Here is a 6,502-nt window from a genome sequence, read left to right as displayed (position 1 = left end):
TCCAGGACAGGAACCAAAAAGCTACAGAGAAACCCTGTCTCGAAAATCCAAAAAATAAAAATAGCTGTTAGTAGTTTTTTCTGTCATTAAAAGCTTTAGAATACTAATAATTCTAACATTGAGAAATGACATTATAGGTGAAAACGAGACATTCTGGGGTCTCAGTTCAGGTTGACTCACGTACATACCACACAGCTGACATATAATTGAAAGGAACAGTGTAAATACCAAAAGAAGGATCCAAGGCTAAATGGTAGGAATCCAGTCTTGAACACACATTTGTAATTATATTCAGATCAGGCACTGGTGCACCCTGTTCTCTATGATTTTCAGGGCGCCCTTATGCTATTTGGCTAATGTTCTGAGTAGGAAGTTGGTTCTTATGCAGATGTGTTGAATGAAAGAGCTCTCGTGCATATACGGTTTTAGTGGCATCCAGTAATTGGTGGCTACTGGGCTGTGGCATGCGGAGAGAGCTAGTTCATCCATCAGACATGTACTGAACAAGAAGAAGGGACAGTGTAGTGTTCTGGAGGAGAGAAAATGAAAACAGAAGTTCACACATCCACCCAACTAGACTAATTGATGAAATCTGCATCCTTCTGGCAAGATTTCTTTTCTTTCAGGAAAAAAAATTATTTAACATTCTCTAATGCTGGTATCTGAAAACACATACATAGAAGTATAATGTTATACAGACTAAACAGGCTGTAATTATGAATACATATTAATATAGTTGTATGTAACCATAGTTAATGAAAAAGAAGCCATGAATTTGAAAGAGAGCAAGGAGGACGGATATGGAAGGGTTGGAGGGAGGAAAGGAAAGAGGGAAATGATGCAATTATATTTTAATATCCAACATGTAAAATTTTTTAAAAGTCTCATTTTTCTATAATTCCTGACCTAATACTAATACTGTTATGCATGGCAGGAGAGATACAGTGTGAAGGAGTGGGAAAGGGTTTCCACAATTTCCTGAGCAAATGTAAGCAGCCTTTAGAATACCAGCTACAATTTGCTCCCTTTTAATAGACCAGTATTACCTTATTTGACTTTCACCTCTGATACCTTAAGAGGCAAGGAGGTTATTCTTGGGGGAAGACTCCCTGAGCACAACACTGCATGATAGTAGCTGCATGAGGCTTGCTTGAGTAACAGTGTGTTCTCCATGGAAGCCATCAGAACTGGAAAGGGAAGAGTGGTTCCCTGAAGTAGGCACTGGAAGCTGAGATATCAGGCACGTATCTGGCAGCAGGAGATGTCTAAGAAGCATCTCCTTGTCCAGCAGCTGAGTCATCAATCACACAAAGTTAGTACACTGATGAAAGATGCTGTCTTTTAAGGCGCTGTTCTTCTGGTCCCGTGTCTATGAGAAGTTCTTGGAGGAGAGTAAAGAAAATACATCAGGAACTTGGGTTTATAACAGTCAACAAATGCTTTTTCTATCAGTTCCCCACTGATAGATAATCATGCAGCTTTGGGTAAGATTTTAAAGATTCTCTAACTTAAACTTTCTCCACATTACAGGGAATTAATGACAGCGCTTTCTTTAAAAGTTTTTGAAAATATTAATGACAGCTTCAAAGTCCTCAAATAGTGGCAGTCATTATAGTAAAAATTCCATAATACGAGGTACTGCTGTTCATCCCTTGAAACACTCAGTGAGGGCCTATGCTGTGTTGAGAATCATGCTAAGGTCGGGAAACAAACTGCCGAGCCAAACATACAGCACTTTCTGAGCTCACTCTGATAGTAGTATGATGCTAAGAAAGTAACTTAGATCATAGCAATGCAATGTCCTGTGTGCGCCACAAGGCTCCCACCAGGCTACTCTAGGAATCTGAGAGGAATACTGAGCCTATGCAGAACCCAAGATGACTTTCTGAAGAAAGAATGCATTTATCTCTTACCAGCTGCAGTGAAGAGGTGGGTGTTAGAAAATGGATGTTCCAGGCAGGTGGGAGGAGACCTCTAGGCAGTAAGGGCAACTGAGTGTAAGAAAGAGTTGGCCTCTTTCAGTGAGAGAAACTGATTGGGAGAGGTATACTTAAGTGTAAGAAAAATGCAGAAGGTTTGCTACTAGTCGAAAGATTACGTTCTGGGGCATTATGGTTGGTTGTTGTTGCTTTGGGGGTTCTGTTTGTTTTGCTTTTGCTTTTGTTCAGTATGAAAACTTCATAATCTGATTCCCATCTCCTACTTGAAGGGTAAAATTAGATGATTCTCAGCTCTGGTCTCCTCTAATGCATTGGCAATATCTTTTCCCTGGTCATCTCTAAAGGCTTTGGAGAGATCAAGTGGTCTTGTCTCCAAAGCGGTGAAGACAGGGAGGTCTGTGTTGGACCTTGCTTTTTTCCATCCCCTATAGCAGAGTCAAATGCTAGAGCAACAGCTGCTGTTGCCTGTTCCAGGCACCAATTGTCAGAGGCTTTTTCTTCTCGTGTTTCCAGAGACCGGGGCTGCCAAAGCAAGGCTTCCAAACCACCCTCTGCCCATCCTTGGCTTGTAGCAAACACCACTTCTATCTGCAACATGTTTCAAAATTAAATTTTTTTAAGCCCTTCAAAACTTCACATTGCAATATTGTTAAAGAAACTAAACAAGTGATTCTTGAGGCAGTTTGGTCAAAAAAATAAACAAGCAGTGACTTGGGGCTCAGATCATGAAAGCAGTAGTCTTGTTTCTGTCGGTGACTAATAATCTGGCCTTGTATAAACTCGATAACCTTCACCAACCTCTCCCTCCTAGGATGGGAGCTAGCTGGCTCCTTAGCCTGTTTTTCCCGTTATACTCTTCCTCCTCTCATTTTCTCTAATTTCATCCTCTAATTTGAGAGCCATTGAGGGATTGTCATACTTTTGCTGTGTCAATTGATTGGAGCTATCTGGCTGAATCTTTGCTATTCTGTGACGTTAAAAATGACTCTAGAGTATCCATCATTGTTTTATATTAAAAACTCAGAGAAGACTCTGAGTATAGAATGAACCAGTTTTATGGGTCTAGCTGCTTTTACAGTAAAGATCATGAAGTCTTCTTCTTTTTTTTCCCCTTCAATTCCATGTTCCTCTTCCCAGTTTGAGTCAATCACAGAGATGAAATAGCCTGCTCTAAAATTAGCTAGTGGAGTCCTTTCATCTTGTATTCTTTTGAAATGGGAATTTAAACCCAAGCCTCAAGGAATTAAAAATCTAGTTTTTCTTCCACAGGCTTGTGGGATGCCTGGACTGGTGCCCTTACCAAAGCAGCACAAGGGTTTCTCAAGTGGGTTGCCATTTTTATCTCAAACCACCTCTTTTGAGGGAGGTCACTGCAAGATGTATTGGCCAGGATTCCATACTTCAAACCATGTCACGTTTCTTTCTGGGGTTTCGTGTATCAGCCTCTCACATCCTGGCCATCCAGGGAGCGTTGTGGAGAAGTCCCTGTGGGCTTGTGTTGGATGAACATGAAGTACTAAACTGAAAGCGTTGCTCATTCCTTGGCCAGGGCATGTGGGACACTAATGTGTACTTTCCATCTAAATGCTGAGGCAGTCGGTTCTCTGGCCACCACAGAAGAGCTAACAATCAGGACAGCAGGAAGGAAGCCAGCCCTTGGGATGTGCAACATATCTACCCCATCGCTGCAGTTTCTACCACACTGTGTAACTTGCAGAGCCTTTCATGCGTGGCTATGGTGCTTTAGGGACCTGCTGGTCCACTTCAGATTGGACTGCCTAGACATGATCAGGCTAGTGCTCCACTGCCCTCTGGGAGGGAGGCTTTCTTATATAGATACCTTGGCATACAGATAGCTTGCCAGTCAGTCAGTAGGCCTGCCTACTAGGCTGCGCTGGTCAAGGAAAAGTCAGCTACCCCAATCACAAAGTTCCAAGGAGCCCCATGCTCTAAAGCACCACCCTTGGAGTGAGCATATGCAGAGCATTTAATATCTAATCACCGAAATCAGCAACACTTAACTTCAAATAATTGATATTAGTGAAATGAGTTTAGAGTCAGTACCAATTCTGAAAAGACACACATGTAGTTGGCACAGACTCATGGACAATAAATATCAGTCATAATAAAAATCTTAAAATATCAGTTTCTTAGATTCATGTAAGTGATGAGGTTGAGGGTTAGAGAAGTAAGCTTCTGCAAACACTTACTCTCCTTTACTTTATGGAATTGATTTATGGAATTTTTCGACTCTATGGTGCTGTTGTGATATATACCTACAGTGAGGGTTCCTTTGAGTTTTAGAAATGTTCAGTGAAAAATGTCAAACACATTGACTACCAAATGTCAAACATTTCATACAGAGGGCCCCTGCGATGACCCCTCAACTTGCTCTTTGGATACCCAGGAAGTTAGCTTGGGTGATCCATGAACTCTGATGCTCTGTAAAGCCATGCTATTATAGTTCATTACCCCAGAGAACACCGTTAAGCACTGAACATGTTCTGATGTTCTGTAAGTCCAGGCTATTATTGCTCATTAACCCAGAAAGCTCTATAACGAGCTGCATGTGCAATGCGTGCAAGTCCACCAGCCCCTCTCCCGCTTGCTTTGTACTTGCTCCTTTCCTTCCCCATCCACAGCTCTGTCTGTTGCCTCCGCTGACCTCCTTGACTCTTACAAATACACGTTGAGGCCACCCTTTACACATGGACCAGGACAGAACTGCTCAGACCCTGAGCACTAAGTACATTTTTGCCACTGTAAGCAAGCTCAGTCCCACATTCCCAGTTCCATGTACCCTTCCCTCAGGTGGAGATGCTAACTATACAGAAAGGACCTAGCTGTTAGCATTCACACCTGACCCAGACTTGGCATCCTAGGGTTTGTTGTAAATTAAGTGGGAGGAGTCTCTAAAACTGAACACACTTATGTTAACTTTTCTCCCCAAGAAGATTAGCTCAACTGGGAATACACAGTTGTTTATTTTGTTTGTTTGTTCTTTTTTTATTTTCTCAAGTCTTCACAGCAAGCTAAAGACAATGGTAAGAACAGAAAGGCTTAAGATTCAATTTTATATTTCTCCCTTCCTGGATAAAAACTTCTCTGTAAACTCTAGCACTGTGTAGAGGATATGTTCAACTGAAAAACGGGACTATCTCATACTTAACTGTCACCTATTCTCCGTACGTCTGACCAAGTCCTCTTCTCTCATGGTCTTCTCTGCTTAACACACAAAGTAGCTTCTCTCATGGTCTTCTCTACTGAATACATATGGTAGTTTTCCTTCTACTATTTTCTACCAAAGATTTCTGGGAGTTCGCTCATCTCTTCTTCACAGACGTGCAGTGCCAAGATGCTATAAAGTTTCTGAGCACATTACCCTTCTCTGCCACATGCCAAACATTGTATTTACAGTTTTGACCTATTTTAAATTAATCTTTACATTGGTTACTTAAGTAAAAGACCACAAATTTAAGAGCTCCTTTCAAAAGCTGCACCTAAATTTCCTTTTGGGGGAAATATAGCCCACTCTTACTTTTGGTGTCTCAAGAAGAGAGATATGTTTCCATCCTATCTCTCAGGATGGAAACACAATCCAACCCTTCCATTTAGGACATTCTAACTTCCTAGTCACAAAGATCAATCTAGGATTAGGCAATGTCTCAACTCTATACAGTGACACCCAAACATAAGGTTTCATGTAGAATAAATAAATAGAGAAAATACATTATTTTCCCACTGTGGCTAGAAGAAACTCTTTTATCATTGATACAATGGCTCTCAGACAGTGCAGTAAACAAAACAGAGGATATTCTCATCCTGAAAAATTGACATTCTAGTGGTGTGAGAGAGTGCATATAGTTATGTCCATAAAGTGAGTGCTGTGGAGAATATAACAAAGCAAAATATGGACATAGAGAATTGACTTGGAGAAGGCTCTCTTCTTTCTTTTGGAGCACTTACCTAAATCTCCATGATGATTTGGGAAATGAGAAAAAAAAAACTAAACAAAATACAGAAAAGAAGATATGGGGAAAAGTGAATAAAGAAACACAAATTCAAAGCTTGGTGCAGGCAGGTAAGCAGAGTGATTAAAGAAAGGGGCAGGCGAATGAAACAGAGACCTCAAGGAGTATCGCAGGAGGAAGGGAGTTGGGGGATCTCTAGTTCCAGAGCAGTTTACAAAGCCAAAGTTTACAGGAAAAATAATTAAATCTATTTTTAAAAGTGATACAAAACTCTTTGTGTTTCATACAAAGGAATGATACAATCAAGTTGGTAACACATCGATGAGTTAGGGGTATCTATTTTTGTTAGGGGGAACGAGATGTTATAATTGATTATATAATGGATGTGACTGCAATAGAGAACTTGAAGATGGCTTCTTGTGTTGGTTCATGAGCTCTTGTAAATGGAATCACAATGAACTAAGACTGAGAACACTGAAGAAGAAACAGGTTACTTCTTTGCATATTTTATTCACTGTCTTTTCAGCATTTAAAATTGCCAACCACCTCTTTCTCTTCCTCCTCCTCCTCCTCCTCCTCCTCCTCCTCCTC

Source organism: Microtus ochrogaster, chromosome 15, assembly GCF_000317375.1.
Source record: "Microtus ochrogaster isolate Prairie Vole_2 chromosome 15, MicOch1.0, whole genome shotgun sequence".
NCBI lineage: Eukaryota > Metazoa > Chordata > Mammalia > Rodentia > Cricetidae > Microtus > Microtus ochrogaster.
This window is presented reverse-complemented; position numbering follows the sequence as displayed.